This window comes from Physcomitrium patens, chromosome 19 (assembly GCF_059467195.1).
Source record: "Physcomitrium patens ecotype Gransden chromosome 19, ASM5946719v1, whole genome shotgun sequence".
NCBI lineage: Eukaryota > Viridiplantae > Streptophyta > Bryopsida > Funariales > Funariaceae > Physcomitrium > Physcomitrium patens.
Window position 1 is genome coordinate 15,795 of NC_143428.1, and position 19,512 is coordinate 35,306.

At 41.2% G+C, this 19,512-nt stretch overlaps 1 pseudogene across 1 annotated transcript; it reads left to right on the forward strand.

Moving 5' to 3' along the window:
• Window positions 1–1,188: 1,188 nt before the first annotated feature.
• LOC112272819 (casein kinase 1-like protein HD16) lies at window positions 1,189–5,770 on the forward strand (annotated as a pseudogene). The gene is made up of 9 exons (XR_016498425.1): window positions 1,189–1,829; window positions 1,970–2,277; window positions 2,428–2,614; window positions 2,849–2,914; window positions 3,040–3,170; window positions 3,330–3,552; window positions 3,665–3,811; window positions 4,027–4,213; window positions 5,513–5,770. The product of XR_016498425.1 is annotated as a casein kinase 1-like protein HD16 (transcript).
• The last annotated feature ends 13,742 nt before the right edge of the window (window positions 5,771–19,512 follow it).

The following is a 19,512-nucleotide window of genomic DNA, read 5'->3' on the forward strand; positions in this document are numbered from 1 at the left end:
CTTGAGACTCGTTCGACCAAGTTTACAGATTTTCCTGTCCCACTTTGATAAGCACTGATGGAACCATAGCCGCGGCTAAACCTGGTTACTCCTTAGTTACCACTATCAAATGTGGCCAGAAGAGAAACTCCATCTTTGCACTGCAACCAACAACTTCATCGACAGTTTCTATTCCCATGAAGGACGCATTGAACAAAGGGCACATAGGAGTTCCATGGTGGCAATAATGCCCTTACAGCATCAGATTCATTCTTTCCTACACCCTAAACCCTAAACCCTAAACCCTCCTCCTCCCTCCCCTTCTTCCTCCACGTCCAGGCGACGACAAACAAGCAACTAACACTCAGTGCATGTGCTCAGACCGACCCTCTCACTCCCCTCCACACAACGACAGACAAGCAACAAACATTCAGTGCCCGGTGCCCAATCTCACCCTGTACACCGGAAGGAAAGGGAAGAAAATTCGAATGATGCATGGTGGGAGAGGGAGGGAGTGAGACACCGGGGCAAGGAACTGAGACAGGGACTCGCAATGGAACCGAGACTCGCACCCTCACAATGGGAGTGTGGATCGGATGCGACACCAGTTAGCAGACCTCAGAGTGGGTCCCAGTTTCGACACAAGTCCCAGTTCCACGAGTCCCAGGCTTGGCATGAATTCCACTCCCAGCGCGAGTCTCAGTTCTACGAGTCCCAGTCCCGGTAAGAGTCCCAGTCCCGGTAAGAGTCCCAGTCCTGCGAGTCCCAGTCCCGGTAAGAGTCCCTGTCCTGCGAGTCCCAGTCCCGGTAAGAGTCCCAGTCCTGCGAGTCCCAGTCTCTACGCGAGTTTCGGTCCTGCGAGCCTCGATCCCGGCGCGAGTCTCCCTAGTCCCGTGACTCTCAGTCCCGGCATAAGTCCCAGTTCGGCACAAGTTTCTAAATTCTGAATTGAAATTTCTTGAATTCCTTCGAACTTCTTGAATTCTTTGTCTCCATAGACCAAATTTGTATTTACTCTTTGGTTTTTTTGTTTTTTGATGCTAGACAAATTCTATTTTAAATAATTATAACACTGACGTGAAAAAGTATTGGAGTGAAATGCACTTAGTTGCATGTGTAGTGAAGATCCCCGAATGCGAAAGTATTGTGTTCAGACTCACAACCGTAACCAAGTAACGTATTGAGGGCAAGGCAAAGTTGTGATGTGAGGCGAGGCGAGGCGAGGCGAGGTGAGCCAGACTCCAAGCTCGTAAACCTGGTCGCATTGGAGGTGAACCTGTGCTGGATCAAAATTCGGCTGCTCTGTGTTGATCTGTTTTTCTTTCGAAGTGAAGTTGAGGCATTCTTGGGGCGATTTGAATCGATTTTTTATTTTATTTTTATTGTTTTTTGGTTTGTTTTGGTTTGTTTTGTTTGTTTTCTAAAGTGAGTAACTGTGCTTCTTCGTTGTGTTTGAGGTTGAAGTAGGAGCTTCAAGGAGAGGGACGTTACATCGCTTCGCATGTTCCTTATTAGGTCAACTCTTGTCTACTCCACCACCTGCATAACATGTAAAACGTTGTCCAAAACTCTACATGCTTCCATGTTTGTGTGGTGCATGGTTCCCAATTTAATTGTTTCATGGATTGTTGAAACCTGGTTTAGGATTGAATTTGTTTTGGCATGGAATTAGAAGATTTGACAACTTTTTGGCTCAATGAACATGGGGTTTGTTTTAAGCCTCCTCATGGTTCTTGTTTTTCATTCACTGCTGCAGTCCCTAAACCTGGTACATTGCATAAAGGAATCGGCCAACGTAATGACAGGGACGGAGCGGTGGGACGGAGCGTGCTGGTCCACAGGCCGTTGAGGTATTCAATTTCTTACAATTTGTTTTGCTCTAAACTTTGGTCGCAGCGGCATGTTTGGGAGATGCTCTGCACATTACATCGAGGTCTTGTAGGTATTAATGTAATAAGTTTTTGTAATCACGTTGAACTCGTTTGTGCAGGTTGCGGGGTTGAAGTTCGAGCAAGTTCGAGCATCGGAGTGGTAAGGGCTGCAATCATGGTCCTCCGTGCGAGTGGCAGGTTTACAAGTGCGTCTCGAGCTCATACCATTGTGATTTCATTCTTGGAATGTGATTACTAGTGTCGCAATTACCTTTCTGCATTTCTTATTTTCATCATTCAAATGTGATTAGGGCTTGTCTCCTAAACCTCCATGGTTGGCGCGGGTTCTTTCTCCAGCACTCTTGGTGGCAGCCATGGTGTTGGTCGTGTATATTGCAAAGGTCGACAAGGCGACTACTACGTCATGGTGAGTCACCTATTGAATTGTTGTAGTCCAAGCAGACCTTTAATTTTCATGTAGTCGTCTTCTTTTCAAACTTGTCTCATGATTTATTTATTAATTTATGTATGTATTTATTTATTTTAATCCGATTTCGACTTCGTTCACATGCTGTAGGTCATGGATATGCTCGGGCCAAGTCTTCGGGATGTCTGGAACTCTTCGGGGTCAAGCGCAAGTATTTAGGGCAGCTCGTTCTGATTGAGCAGGTATGCACATGGAGACGTGAAGCCCGAGAACTTTCTCCTGGGACAACCCAATACACCTGAAGAGAAGAAGCTTTTTCATGTACATCTCGGGCTTGGTGAGTTTTCAGTATCGTTGTGCTGCAATTCGTTCTCTGTTCACACATTAGCAACCTCCTTTGCTCCAATTTGGCGTTACATTCGTTTTTTTTTTTTTTTTTTTTTTTTTTTTAACATCTGTTAACTGTTACATGAAGAGCATCTGGACTGAGAATTGGATGAGTTTATTACCGCTACGTCCATGCACAAGTCAATTTCACACCAAGATTAACGTCTTTCTCCCATATATGCAGCTACTCGATGGAGGGATGGTACAACCGGTCAGCATGTAGAATATGACCAAAGGCCTGATGTGTTCCGGAGAGGCTCTCCCCCCCCCCCCCCCCTTGTCCTGATCTGTAGTTGCCATTCCTGTTTTGGCGGTTGGGAGCGACTGTTTTACTTTTGAGCTATATTTTGATTCTGTATAATTTTCGTACATGCAGTGGAACTGTTCGCTATGCGAGTGTGCATGCACATATGGGAAGGACTGGGAGTAGGAAGAACGACTTGGGATCACTGGCTTATACTTTGGTATTCCTTATGCGGGGTAGTCTTCCTTGGCAAGGTTATCAGGTACTGATCAACTTTGTAGCTAGTAGCTAATGAAGAAGTGATCAATGCGATATATATATATATATATATATATATATATATACATTTATTTATTTATTTTTCCTTCCTTCCTTCTCACTATTTTTCATTTGGACGTGCTCTATATATTTGATTTTGTAGGGCGACAACAAAGGTTTTCTGGTGTGGAAGAAGAAAATGGCAACTTCTCCCGAAATGCTGTGCTGTTTCTGCCCTGTTCCGTTTTTAAACAGACGTTTTGGAGATGGTCGCAAATATGAAGTTCGATGAAGAGCCAAACCACGGCAAGCTCGTTCTATTCTTCGATTCCATCTTGGATCCTAATCCTACTGTGAGACCCATAAACACAGACGGTGTTGAAAAGGTGCATTCTATGACCTTTTTTTGCTTCGTTTTTCTTGTCCCTACACTGAGGATTCTTTTTTTGAACCTACTCTTCATTTGATCATCATATTAATAAAGCCTTTTGTTTCTAGTGTTCCATACAGGTTGGTCAGAAGAGAGGGCGAATCAGATGTTGAAGAAGATGAGGATGACCAACCTAAGAAAAAGATCTGGTTAGGAATGCCCGCAACTCAATGGATTACAACATTTACAACGCTCGGTGGCCAAATGAAGCAGAGGTAAGGCGGTGCGAGCTTTTGTCATTGATGTGGTGTGATGTTGCTCAGTTAGGCATGAGTCCGGTCATGTGTGTATCGTCGATTTTGACTTTGTCCTCCTGGATGTCGATCAGCTATTCCGATTTCTATGACATGCGTTTACTTTCAGCAAGCAGCCTGGATTCGGACAGACCCATTTATTGAACTTTCATTCCTACATTTGTTTCGACGTGCAGGTATCACTACGATGCAGCTGATTCCCGGCTTACGGAGCACGTGGAAAAGGGTAATGAAGACAGTCTGTATATAAGCAGTGTGGCTTCTTGTACAAATCTATGGGCTCTTGTTATGGACACAAGGACAGGATTTACTGCTCAAGTTCATGAGCTGTCGCATCTATTCGCCGTCCTCGAATGCATGTGGGTTTATTTAGAAATATATTTTGTGCAAGATTTTGCCTGCGGTCTCTTGGAAGGTATTACAATTTTTTTTTTTTTTTTTTTTTTTTTTTTTGTGTTGTTGTTGTTATTGTTGTTGTTGTTGGGATTTTAGTGCTGATGGAGAATGTGGACTTTTAGTTCATTTCTAGGTTTTCAAGTTTTGTATGACACATTTGTTTTATATATTTTGTTGCTTTGTTCGGGCTGTTGGTCCATTTTGTGTATTTGGCTTTGTTTGTATTTTTTTGTTTTGTGTTGTATAGAATGTGTCGGTTATTTGTGAAAGGGTGCTGCTTCCCTTGGCTCACATGAAATGATGAAAGCTATTGCATTCTGAGGTATGCAGCAGCCAGTAATCTTGAATTGTGGCGTTGAGAATGAGTGGAGGCATGAAAGCAATTGTGAACTGAGCTTCACAATTTGCGAGTGTTGCAAAACCTCTAATCCCTAAAACCCTAAAACCCTAAACCAGGTTTACCTAGTCCAGTCAAAGATGAAGTTGTGATGTAAGGCGAGGTGAGCCAGACTCCAAGCTCGAACTCCAAGCATTGGAGGTGATCCTGTGCTGGATCAAAATTCGGCTGCCCTGTGTTGATCTGTTTTTTCTTTCGAAGTGAAGTTGAGGCATTCTTGGGGCGATTTGCATTGTTTTTGTTTTTTGTTTTTTATTATTTTTGTTTCTGTTTTATTTATTTATTTTTTGTGTGTGTGTGTGTGTGTGTTTTCTACGGTGAGTGATTGTGTTTCTTTGTTGTGTTTTAGGTTGAAATAGGAGCTTGAGACAGAGGGACGTTACATCGCTTCGCATGTTCCTTATTAGGTCAATTCTTGTCTACTCCACCACCTGCATAACATGTCAACCTGTGTCTAAAACTTTTCATGCTTCCATGTGTGTGTGTGTGAGTGTGTGTATGTATGGTTCCCAATTGGCGGAGGTCGACGGATTATATACTAGGCTCAATGAGATGACCAAGGTTGAACAGATGTCATACCATACGATTCTATGATTACACCCGATGTAATCTATTCTAATGTAGTCCGGCCAACATGAGAATCAAGTCCTCCCACTAGAACTCCAATTGATTTCCATAACTCGACTTTGTAGAAAACCATATCCCGGTGAAAAAGTTTCTAGTCTAATATCATGGAGATGGAAAATAATCATAAAATGGAAAGCATCCACCTGCATGCATGACATGCAACGAAGGAAGATGCTGCATGCTTCTCACACCGAACACAAGAAAGGATGACACAATTTGTAACCTTCGAAATGTGAGTCAAGAAAGCTGAGGGTCGGGGTCCTGTCGATGAGGTGCTTGGAGATAACGCATTGGGTGGGATGTATCAGAGGAGCTACAACTTGAGGGGCAGGAAGAGCGCGCAGTTGCACGCATTTAATAATTTCTTTTTGTGCCCGTCGAGCTTGCCGGTGTCGAGGGGTGAGTTCTCAGGGTTTTCGATTCTGGATAAGGAATCGTTGATTGAGGCGGGGAGCGGGAAGCGAGAAGTGGAGCGAGTGAAGCGGCCCTACGAGAGTTGAGCTTGAGGTCGGCGTCATCGCTGGAAGCCGGGGAATTGTCACTGGGGTCACCGACACTTTTTCATGCACTATTCAATAAGTTTCTGCCGTCGAACAACAAGGACGAGGAGGCATACCCGGTGGTGGACATATATGGGTCGACCAGTTGTGGATGTTTGAATTCAAGGTAAAGCGATGGACGAGGGGGAGGATCCATGATTGAACGGAGTGCCCGTTTGTCCACCCAGGCGACAAAGCTAAGTATTGCGATCCGCGGTAGTACCACTACTCGGGGACGGCATACTTGGACTTTTGAAAGGAAAGCTCTCGGAGAGGCGATGCATGCAAGTTCACGCAGAGAGTGTTCGAGTGTTGGCTGCATCCGGCTCGATACTAGATGCAATCGTGCAAAGATGCGCAAAATTATCGTCGTTTGGGTGTGTATTTTTTGCACACACGCTAAAGTAGCTCCGGTTGCTGCCTGCAACGGCACAAGCAGTGACGACGGGAGGTCGAAGCGGAGGAGGTTACGATGGGTCGCCGCGAGCTAAAGCAGCGGCATGCTATGATGGGGCGTTTGGATATGAGAGCTTGTCTTACGACGTAGCATCGACAGATCACGATCCGAGCCACTTGTCGAGGTACTCGAGCTCGGCCAACTCGGGTGCAGGATATGTGACATCGCAGAATTCATCGCCCAGGTCGACGGTAGTCAAGTACAAGCAATACGCTGTGTTGTTGAGCCCTCCGTTGTCTCCGTCGAAGTCGCCTCCGCCATCGCCTGGGTCGGTTGAGGAATGGGGGCAAATGCGGGGTCATTTGCAAGCAAGTCGATGTCATGAGGGTAACGTGGGATGTTGCAAGCGACGCTACAGCAAGCGGCGCAAGCTCAGGGGCTAGGGGACAAAGCAGATGTCGGCGGTGTCGGCACATCGGCAACATTTGGAACATTTGAACTTGATGCCAACACTGATAATACTCAAAGCAGGTTCAATTGGAATTGGCTGCCGAGAGCAGGTCCAGTTGGAATTGGCTGCCAAGAGCAGGTTCAATTGGAATCGGTTGCCAAGAGCAGGTCCAGTTGGAATTGGCTGCCAAGAGCAGGTTCAATTGTAATCGGCTGCCGAGAGCAGGTCTAATCGGAATTGTCTGCCAAGAGCAAAGTCAATTGGAATCGGGTGCCGAGAGTAGGTCTTGTTGGAATCGGCTGCCAAGAGCAGGTCAAGTTGGAATTGGCTGCCAAGAGCAGGTTCAATTGGAATCGGCTGCCAAGAGCAGGTCTAGTTGGAATTGGCTGCCAAGAGCAGGTTCAATTGGAATCGGCTCCCAAGCGCAAGTTCAGTTGGAATTGGCTGCCAAGAACAGGTTCAATTGGAATCGGCTGCCAAGAGCAGGTTCAGTTGGAATCGGCTGGCAAGAGCAGGTCTAGTTGGAATTGTCTGCCAAGAGCAAGTTCAATTGGAATCGGGTGCCGAGAGTAGGTTTTGTAGGAATTGGCTGCCAAGAGCAGGTTCAATTGGAATCGGCTGCCAAGAGCAGGTCCAGTTGGAATTGGCTGCCAAGAGCAGGTTCAATTGGAATCGGCTACCAAGAGCAGGTCCAGTTGGAATTGGCTTCTATGAGCAGGTTCAATTGGAATCGGCTGCCAAGAGCAGGTCCAGTTGGAATTGGCTGCCAAGAGTGGGTTCAATTGGAATCGGCTGCCAAGAGCAGGTCCAGTTGGAATTAGCTTCCATGAGCAGGTTCAATTGGAATCGGCTGCCAAGAGCAGGTCCAGTTGGAATTGGCTTCAAAGAGCAGGTTCAATTGGAATCGGCTGCCAACAGCTCAATGCATGTCTGCCAATTAGAATTGCATGGCCGGCAATTGGAATTGGCCGCCTTTTCTTGCTACCATTGCTCCTTTCTAGGGCCTGGCACGAAGTAACTTTAGGAGGTTGGCAAGCATAAAGGAATCGGCCAACGTAACGACAGGGATGGTGGCTGGCGTTGATGGCAATGAACACGACGGCATGAGACGAGGAATGAATGCAGCGTATGGCTATTGGCACTGCAATGCCCAATTGGGTGTGAATTGCGGAGCAGGGTGGAGGGACGGGTGGGGGATTGGGAAATGTCTATCGGAGCGTGAGTCCTTCGTATTTGCTCCACATTTTCTCAGACCGGGTCCTGACGCCTCCTTATCACACGTTTTATAATATGCATTTCAATGTTGGAAGCACAGGTGCTGGTCGTACCCTAAACGCTTGCGCAATGCGGTTAAGCTTCAACAACAACAACAACATTAAGATCGAAGACGCAGATTACTACGAAGTCTGCAAGCCATCCACTCATAACCATATCAGCTGCACAAAGCTCCTAAACCTTGGTCGCAAATGGTGATGTCCAAAGCTGATGATCTCACAATAGATGAATACCTTGGTTTAGGATACACAATTTATAGTCTTAGTCTTCGAAATGAAAGCTTCCAGTGGCAATTTATAGGTCCAAAGTATACCCTACAAACAAGAGATGATCTGGATTTTTATTCCTAAACCTAAGTACCCTACAGTTAGTCGGAGAGGAAGATGAAATACGTAGAAATATATATGAGGTCATATGGCTAAAATCAGGTTTAATGAAGGAGCTTGGAACTGTAGTGTCAAAAGCAAAAGACACAAGTGAAGTCTGAGAGAAGTGGTCGACCATGCGTGTGACACCCAGTTGAGAGCAGTCCTCCTTTTCTGCAGTTCATCTCGCTCGTCGTTGTCACGGTGGAGGTTCAAGTCATGACAAGGGATGGCTGCTGCAAAGCGTTTGTCTTGGGTCGTCGAAACTGGCCACAGGAGTAGTCGTAGACTGAGTAAAGCCGGCCGTTTCGACAGTTGTGAACAGGAGGGGAATGAGGTGAATACAGTTGTGAAACACAACTCCCTCGCCATATCACCCTTGTGTAGCAATAATCCACTTGCTGGATGCCATTTGCACTTCCAATATCAAGAGTGAAAACTCTTAGAGATACACTTTAGTTCCAGCTGCAGAAGAACAATACCAGTTGAATAATGCCACCACTACACCTCCATTTAAAAAAGTACGATTTCCGCGCAAAGAATCTATGTGTGTTGATTGAGAGAGAGTTTCCACCTTGGGTGCCATGAGTCATAATCAAGAGGCGACCTCTTCGTCTTCCTTCACCCAAACCAACACCCTCATCTACTACCGTTTCCATAAGGACCCGAACCATTATAAGTAGATAGTTGACAATTATCTCAACTCAAACATGAGGCAAAACACAAAACTGTGAGCCGAACACACGAGCAGGTAACCATGCTGTGGAAATTATGAATTCATAGATGCGGGTTCATAGAAGTGAATATCACCTGCGAGGTCCTAGTCGCGATCAGGTTTACACCCAAAACTGGGCACATGCGCCCGCACAAGAGAAAGGCACATGAAGGGCGCCGTCCATCCCATACTGCCACCGTTCCCTGGATGCCACTCTCATTACCCTTCCCCCTCGTACGAGCTGGTCCAAAACCTGGTCGCCTAGTCTTCCGATCGAAGGCTGCCTCAGGCTTCACAGAAGAGCAAGATAGTGCGGCGCATGTCTCAACGAACACATCGTTCAGGTTTGCTTGCAAAGCACGGGGAGAATGAGCGGTCGGAGGGCAGTTCGAGGTTGGGAGAGACGGAAGTGTGGCCAATGAGATGCAACCGAGGGAAGGGGGTGGAGAAAGACGTGGAGTGAAGAGGAGCAGGGGCTTGCGAGGGAGACAATGGCAGTTTTGGAGAGGCAGCAGGTTTAGGGTTTCGTGGGGGGAGGAAAAAAGTCACCGTTTATGAGCGGCGGAGCGAAGAGACTGGCATCGGTGGACGGGGGAGTTGGTGGTCGCCATCGTTGTATGAATCGATGGGTGACTACATGCCTATGTCGCAGGATGTGCAAGCGCAGCATGCTGCTCGGCGGTGGACCTCGTTCTTACCCGCGGCGATGCACGATGCAGAGGCGCCTCGAGATGATGCGTTGTGTGGGGTGTACCAGAGGAGCCACAGCTTTTGGGGGTCGGGTTTAGGGTTGCACGCATTCAACAATTTCTTTTGGAGCCCGCCGAGGTCGTCGATGTCCAAGGGTGAGTTTTCGGGGTTTCCGATGGCAAACGAGGAGTCGCGGATCGAGGCGGGGAGCGGTGAAGGGAGCTTTTATGAGGAGGCAGGAAGGGAGCAAGTCGAACGGACATGCGAGGGTTGAAGTTGGGATCGGCGTCACTGCTGGGGGCCGAGGGACCTGGTCGCTAGGATCACAGACATTTTTTGATGCGTCGTTCAACAATTTTGTGTCATCGAACAATGAGGACGAGGAGGCGTGGGTAGTGATAGACATGTACGGGTGCAATGAGTTCCGGATGTTGGAATTCTAGGTGAGGCGATGTATGAGAGGGAGGAGCCATGATTGGACGGAAGGCGCATTTGCCCACCCGGGCGAGAAAGCTAGGCATTGCAATCCGCGGTGGTACGAGGACTCGGGGACAACGTGTAGGGAGTTTCAAAAAAGGGAGCTCTCGGAGAGGCGATGCGTGCGAGTTTGGGTGCATTTAAGTATTGAGTATTGGGTGCATTTGGCTGGGTACTTGGACGCAGCCGTGCAAGGATGGGCAGAATTAGCATCGTCGAGTGTGGTTTTTGGTGCATACGTCGGAGCAGCTGCGGTGGATGCCTACGGCAGCACAGGAGGTACAGGAAGCGACGACAAGAGATCAGAGCACAAGGCGTGAGGAAGGTTTGTCGCGAGCCGGTGCACCGGGGAGCTACGATCGAGCGTCAAGGTACGAGGACTTGTCTTACGACGGACCATGGGGACGTGACGGTCTGAGCCAGTCGTTGGAGCATTCGAGGTCGGCCCAGTGGAGTGCAGGATGTGCGGCATTGTAGAATTGATTGCCTAGGTCGATGCTGGTCGGGCTCGCACGGTACCCGCTGCCGCTGAGCTTTCTGTTGTTGGGGTTGGTTGAGAAATGGGCGTGAGTGCGGGGTGATTAACGAGCGTGTCGATGTCTGATTTTGCAGAATCTGTAATGTGAGTATAGGCGACACTGCAGTAAGCGGCGTAGTCTCGAAGGCTGCACTCACGGATGCATCAGGGGTAGGCACCTTGGTCGCCTGCGGAAGTCTTGCAGAAGTCGAAGATGGAGCTGATATTGACTCCGTCAACGATGATCCTGATGGAAGGAGAGCCGGTGGTGCAGCAGGTGGAGAGCGGGCAAAGACATAGGGGCGAGAATCCCGAAGGATTCTCTGGACCTGGACTAGGTGAACTACTTATCTATGGGGGATTGCTTTGAGTAAGAAGTGTTCTGTACGCATTTAGACTCCATACACAGTTGTTTGATGAGAAAAAATATGCAAGTGAGAACTGTAATCAGGGTGTGGAGACCCTAATTAGGATTTTCAAACCCTAAATTACAGAAAACGAAACACATTTTTTTGAAAAACAAAAATGTTTGTAGAGGTCTTTGGATGATTCTAAGCCTTGGCAAAATCTTAAAACAGAAAAAGCTGTGATATATAAAGAGATATTGAGGATGGAAAACCTCTAGGACACCCATGTAACCCAAAACCCTAAACCCTAAACCCTACACCCTACACCCTACACCCTAAACCCATGTTACTCCTTAATCTTCTTTATTCTTATGTCATGTTTTTACGGGTTGTTAATTTTTTTACGACTTCTTTATGACATGCTTTATGGCGACGTCTGCTTCATTGTTATGACATGCTTTTAATCGTTGTTATTTCTTTGGCGACTTCTTTATGACATGCTTTCTTGTGACGACCTCTTCATTGTTATGACAAGCTTTTAATAGTTGTTATTTTTTTGACGACTTGTTAATGGCAAGCTTTATGGTGACAATTCTTAATATGCAATAGTTAATTATATTAATTTTTTAATGTTTTAGAAATCAAATATAACTTGGGAGCTTAGGCCATAATCTCCACCTTTTCTCTTTTCCATATCATATCTCTCCTTACTTGATTTCTACACTAAAAGTTTTCTTTATGTCATCTTTTTCATAGATAATAGTTCAATTGCTGATAACTTACACTAGAGGAGGAATTTTTTCATGAAATCTTCGGAGGTTGTTGTTCTCATTGCCTAGTTTCCAAAAAGATATCAATCATTCAATTTGGACAAGGGACGACAAATTGGCGGTCGATTAAGTGAAGAGGAGGCTTGCTGCTCCACAGATTTCGACATCCAACTTTAGAGGTAAATATCTAATTTCCATTTTAATGGGTATTTATGTAAATTACACCGTTAGAACCCACTTGAAGTCTACTTGTTTTTACAACAAAAAATTTAGAATTTGAAGCTAGGACGTAGAATTAATTGCTGTTTGAGTGACAAGAGGTCTAGCTGCCTTAACAATTTTGACACTCATCTTTAAAATTACATAGCTTATTGCATAATTATTGGGTTTTTTTGAAAATTATTCCCATAGAATCCAATTGAAGTCTATTTTTATTGAAAAAAAAATATATAGATATTGGAGTAATAATATAGGACTGATAGCCATTTGAGTGACAAAGGGTCTTGCAGCCCCACAGATTTCAACATTCAACTATAGAAATTAATATCTAATTGTATTTTTAATGGATGTTTCAACAAATAGTACCTCTAGAATCCATTTGAAGTCTACTTTCATTGATAGTAAAAAATTTAAAATTTGAATGTTGGATGCATGATTAATTGCCATTTGAGTGACAACGGGTCTTGCTGCCCTAAATATTTCAACACTCCACTTTGGAGAGGCATATCTCATTGCTTACTTATTGGGTTGCAACGATTTTTATATGTGCAGAAGCGCCTTCAAGTCTATTTTGTGTTACAAAAACAAATTTTGAAAAAAAAAAAATCAAAAAAAGAACTAGCGATTGTTTGAGTGTCAAAGGATATTGCTGCCATAACAATTTGACATTTGACCTTTGATTTACAAATTTCTTAATCTTGTAATAATTCTTTTCACATTAGATTTTTTTTGCAATCTTTGGTTCATCATGGCTAAAACTAAGTTCACTCGACCTTGTGTAGAAGCTCAAAATGTTGAAGGACAAAATACTAACACTCTTAGACGTCTCTTCCCTCCTTCGTCTATTGAGAGTTGTGAAAGTACACCTTTGGAGAGATTTCTACCACTTTTTGGACCAAATACTAATATAGATACATGTGAAGAGATCAATGATCCTAAGTATATGGATCTTGATGCTGCTTGTTTTCTCATGTTGACTATAGATTTGCCAAATTTATTTGGCATAATGGCTCGTCCAGCTAACCGAAGGATTATAGTCAAAGATCTAGAAGAATTTCATGATTGGTTACATGTTATTTCAGATCCTATAGTTGTCAAAGTTTTTGCAGGAAATAACCATGATGAGAGAGAAAACTTTAAAAATCAACTTTTAAAAGTCTTACAAACTGATTTTGGTTTAGCATTAACAATTAATTCTAACAGTTTGACTTTAAGTAGAAACCAGGTCAATATTCCCATTTCTGCTATGTCACAGGCACTTCTTCTCTTAGGTGCAAAATTGTGTCGAGTTTCATTTTTTGGTATGAAGTGGGAAATTCCTATTGTTGAGCCAAAGATAGATTTTTTCATAGAACGTTACCATGCAGAAATGGGTCATACTTTTTCTCTTGGTAAGAATCTCTATGACTATGGAGTCAATTTTCCAGAGAATAATATTATGCTCTTCAAGTTTAGTAATGCTCAATTACAAAGTCAAAGGATTATAGAAAATCAAGTATACGAAATGTGCAATGTAGAAGGATATGGATCATTATCTTTTAAGCCAAAGATAGACAATCGTATAGTCAAAGTCAAGCTCTATCAAGAGTTATGCCATGCAATATTGGCTGTCATACAAAAGCAATATTTAGATGATATGCCTAGGACAATTCGTACTATGCGTATTAGACTAAATCAAATGCGAGATCTATTAGCAAAGTGGGAAGGAATGTCTGAAGATATATCAAGAAATTATCTTTTAGGCATGAGATTGGAGCTTAGTGTTCGTACAGAGAAAATAATAGATGGACGTAAACTTTGTAGTAATCTTGACCTTTTTGAATATTCTGGCATAGAAAGAGCTATAAGAGGTCATTTTGATATACGAGAAGGATCTTTACAAAGATTCTTTCAAATATGCCATAGTCATTTAGCAATGTTGGCCAATGAGATTCATGGAAGAAATTCATATGCACCTTTTATTCGAGTCAAGAGTGCCTTAACATTTGCTAGACAAGCAATAGGATGGAGTGGCAAGCATATGGAGCGACAACTTCAACAAGCAAGAGAGTGGAGAAGTGCCCAAGCAAGTCAACAAGCATTGATACAAGTGGGGCAATTCCTCTACGATGGTTGGGAGCAAGATGATCCAAATATTCGTCCTCTCATCTTTGAATTCCTTCACAATGCACATTGATTTGTTCATAGTAGGGTTGTAGATAGACGTGTAGATGGCTTGATGTTAAAGAAGACCAATAGTGGTGCATATTGGAAAAAGGATGGAGTGTATGAAGATCGTGTTGGAGGAGCTCGCCACTTCATTCAAGAATATGGTGCAAATTGGCGGAATCATGTTCAATCCATTGCATAGGCTTAGAACACATATAATATAAAGTTAAATCATATGTACATATAGTATAAATATGATATTTTCCAAAAAAAAAAAAGACATTTACCTATATAAATTATCCAATATATTATTATAATGTCCAAAAGTCTCTATGTATTTATTTCATATTTTTATAATATTTTTTTCATATATTAATGAAAGGCAAATTTTGCTATTTTGAAAATCTCATATCTCCTAAACTATAAACTTGCTGAAAATTTTAAACATACCATTGGAATCAGAAGCATGACAAATAGGGGGTTAGGTCAAATCAAAAATTCAAAACAATAAAGTACACAAAAAGTCAACAGAAAATTGTATCAAGTCAAACGCCTTATATCTCAAAATTGAAAAACATGTATAGGATTTCAAGACCATCACTAGATTCCTAGACCCTTAAAATAGGGGGGTAGCTCAAATCAAAACTTCAAAATTCCTATTCATATGCAAAGTCAACTCAAAAGTCAAAATAGTCAAACACTTAATACCTACAAATATATGCACCTTTTCAAAACTTCAAGCCCATATTTAGAATTGGCAACCCTCAAACAAATCCAATGGACTTTTCAAAAATTTCAAAAAACCTTGTATGACAAAAGTCAAAACCCTAAACTCCAAGTCAAAGTAGCTAAATCTTCCAAACTATAAACTTGTATAGGAAAAGAATTATACCATTGACATCCTAGATACCATAAATGGGGGAGTAGGTCAAGTCAAAATCCAAAAATAATGATGCCCGAAAACCGAGGACACCCTTGTAACCCTAAACCCTAAAACTAGATCCGACTAAAGTTGATGCAATTGGAAGGATGAAAGAAGATTGTGACTCTTTAACAGAGGTACACAAGTTTTTAGACACTTGTATATTCTACTGTATATGGATTCCTCAATATGCTCATATAGCATATCTATTCTTTGAACTGCTACGTAAGGGTTATCAATTTAAATGGAAAGAAAAGTATATTCAAGCAATACAAAGATTGAAGAAATTATTGATATCACCTCCCTTGTTGAGGAAGGTTGATTATAAGTATAATAGACTAGTGATTCTTACTATGGACTTTAATCCAATTGCCATTAGGTGGGTTGTGGATGAAGACGATTCAAGTGGGAATAGATTTGCAGTTTGATTTGGAGCTAAAGTTTTAAGTATTCATCAACATGTATATTCACAAGTGAAGAGGGAACTTTTGGGAGTTATTTTGGCTATGAAAGCCAAAAAGGATTATTTGATTAGGACAGTAGAAGTAGTTGAAAAAAATTGCTTGCCATTTCTTGGAATGATTACTAACTATTCGACACCAGATATTGTAATATTAAGATGGATTGCTTATACTAAGTCATTAAATCCAAAATTTAAGCATCTTATTGGAAAAGATAATTTAGTAGCAGACATGTTATCTCGAGCAAGATACGAAAAATGAAGACGAAATGGTTGAAGATATTGATGATGTCGAATTGAAATTCTATTTGGTATCAAATCTTAACAGGGTGGACAAGCTATTTCTTGAAGAATCTTATGAAGGAGAACTACTGGATATTGGTCATTACTTAAATACCTTGACTAAGCAAGAAAATTGATCTATGGAGAAATTCAAACAAGTAAGAAAAAAAGCATATGGATTTTTGCTTCAAGAAGGATTCTTATGGAAGAGACGGAAGAAAGGAATTTCTATGCCACAACGAGTGATAGGCAATAAAGAAGAGAAACTAAAATTAATAAAGAAGTTTCATGATAGTTTATGAGCAGGGCATAGAGGAATTTGGGCTACTTTTGCTAAACTCAAGGAACAATATTGGTGGAAGAATATGTATCGAGACGTTCTCTTATTTGTGGAATTGTGTGAAATTTGTCAAGCTTATTCTAATATACGATATCGAGATGGTCTTCATCCTATGTATCTTTTGGCTATTCATTTTAAATAGATTGTTGATTTGATAAATATGCCAATTGGATTATGGTACATGACATATTTGATCTTAGCTTGTGAAGATTTATCAAATCAAGTAGAAGGAAGAGCATTGAGGATAAAATCTACAGAGGGAATTTATAGGTTTTTGCTTGAAGATATTATTTGTCGCTACGAATGTGTGAGAAAAATCACTGCAGATCGTAGAGAATTAAATGCACAAGAAGCTCGTGAATTCTTTGAAAGATGTGGGATTAAACTATCACTAACTACTACTTATAATCCGGAAGGAAATGTAAAAATTGAACATGGTCACCCACCGATTGTGAAAGCATTAGTTAAAGCTTGCAATGGAAGAGTGAGAGAATGGCCTCGACTTCTATCTTATGCATTATGGGCTGATCGAACAACTCATAGCTCAATAGCGAGATATATGCCTATTGAGCTTATGATCGGTCAAAAACCAATTATGTCGATTAAAGAGAAGGTACTTATTTGGAGTATGCTACCATGGGAGGATGGATTGACATGAGAAGAACTTCTGGGTATTAGGATTCGACAATTAAAGCAAAAATCGGAAGACATGCAAATAACATTGAAAAGATTAAAAAGAACAAGGTTATAAAATAAGGCATGATTCGATAAGCAATATCGATTGAGACCTAAAGCAATCGAAGAAGGTGATTGGATATTTGTTTATGACAGTAGTCTAGATAACCAACATAATACTTTGGAGAAGTTTTCAAAATGTTGGTTTAGACCGTATGTGATAACAATTGTTCATGATAATACGACTTACTCATTATGGAAGTTAGATGGCACAAGATTGAAAATACCAATTACAAGGAAGTGAGTAAAAATATTTAAATGGAGAAACATAGAAATGAATATGGAAGATCTTTTTGAAGACGTAGGTATTCTACAACGGAAAGATGAAATTGAATTAGATAGCAAAGATGATAAAGATGAATTGGACAAAGATTTGGAGAATATATTATAAATCAAATGGCAACTAGGTTATTTGGTGCATACCGGAGGATGCACAGGTTCAGAGGGGGTGGATGATGTATTGTAATACGAGTATATGATAAAAATATAAATAAAAAGGGTTTTATTAATATCTAATTACCTTGGATGTTAGAAGCAACGACCACTTCCAGAGCCAATATTCAAGAGTCAATTTCAAACAGCCCATGGGAGTCAACCAGGGCATACTTATTAGTAACAAAATGCTCCGTTTGATTCCAATAACGAAAGTCAACAGAATGGAAATGACTAATTCAAAGAACCAATTTGATCCGATTTCAAAAGACATCCAATCTTAGTTCTATTACAAGCCTCTTATCCAATATGAGACCTGACTTGGCCGGGTGACCTAATGTGGTCCCAATTACAGGGTTTTGATTCCATTTTCAAGTTGTTTCATTTTTTGTGCCATTTTGGAGAACGTTATCATGATTTAATATTACTAGTAGGTGAAAAGGTGAAGAAATATATCATGTTTTGAGGATCTCACTTCAAAAATATTGTAGCAAATTATCTTGGAAAAATAGATATTAGTAAAAGGGTAGAAAAATTAAAGGTGCTAATGCTGCCTTTTTACAAATTATGCTTCTATTTACTTTGTAAGGCCATAAATAAGGAAAAACAAGGTAGATTAGAAAAATAAAGGATATAAACATATGTAGGGAGGAGTTAGGAGTGCAAATTAGTAAAAATTACCTCAAGAAGATGAAAGTTGATACCCGTAGAGGGCCGATTATAAACTAGGGTCGAAATCAGACCCTGAGGCACAAAACCGAGTCTCGACAACGACTCTGGGACTCTTTGGTAGATCGAAGAATGGAGTCTGAGAGAAGATTGGATAGGATTTCTATGGGCATTAATTTTGGATGATTTGGAGTTGATACAACTTTGTAAGAGCTTTGCAAAGTCGAGGTTTGTTTCGGATGACTTGGGTTTTATGAAATAAAATAGAGTTTATGTTTTGAGTGATTTCGAGAGTTTTGTTATAGATCTACAAATGAAATTTTTTGGGTTCATGATTATAGTTGTGTTAAATACATGTTGTGAATTTGAGCTTGATTTAATGGTTGAAGTGAGAGATATTGAGGTTTAAGTGGATCAAGGTCTCAGAAAGTAGAATTTTAGGTCCAGTGAGGGTTTTTAAAATTTCATGCAATCTACTAGTTGAATTGGAGTAAAACTTATGTGAGAGGGTACTAGACTTGTTTTTCTATGTCCATGAGAAATTTGAAACCAATTGAATAGTGCAAAGAAGAGAAATTTACTCTGGAAGGTTAGCATCAAGATTGGAGAAGGAGGCCGACTAACACCCAAACAAATTTTTGACGTTTTCGTCAATTTGGTAACTTCGATCCTTTTTAAATTTTTTTGTGCTTATTTTAAACTTAATTTTTAAGAAGTATGAAAATTTTGAATTGAGATCAACGGTTTATGCATTAGATATTGAGGTTTAAATCTGTCATAGGAATTACTAGGATTTGAATTAGGATTTGTTTAGGATTTGGTTACCATATAGGATTGGATTAGGGTTTGGATTAGGGTTAAAGATTTTGTTAGGATTTGATTTAGGGTTTGGATTAGGATTTGGTTAGGGTTTGATTTAAGGTTTGGTTTAGGATTTAGAATTTAGGGTTTGGATTAAGATTTAGGATTGGTTTAGGATTTGGTTTAGGATTTTATTTAGGATTTGGTTTAGGGTTTAGAGTTTGGAATAGGGTTTGATTTAGGATTTAATTTAAGGTTTGTTTAGGATTTGACTCAAGATTTAAGAATTATTAGGGTTCAAAATTTAATTAGGTTTGGTCTAAAGATTGAGTAAAATTCAATAGGGTTTTAACTAGAATTAAATTAAGGTTGAATTGACATATATTTGAGTAATATTTGTGATCATTCTAATATTTCTTTAAGAATTTTATTATTTGTTTGAAATTTATTTGAGTTATTTTGAATTTAATTATGTTTGTTAATCATTATTATAATTTAATTAGAGCATTATTAGTATTCTATTAGAATTAGGATTTTGTTATCGCAATTTCTATTCTTTCATCTATAGCCAGGTATTGGGAGCATTCTCAAGTAAGACTTCACGCATTATGACAACATTGTTTGTATAAAAAGAATCTCTTAAAGGCAAAAAGGGAGGAGAAAGCTTCGCTGGTAGAGCCAATTCCGGATT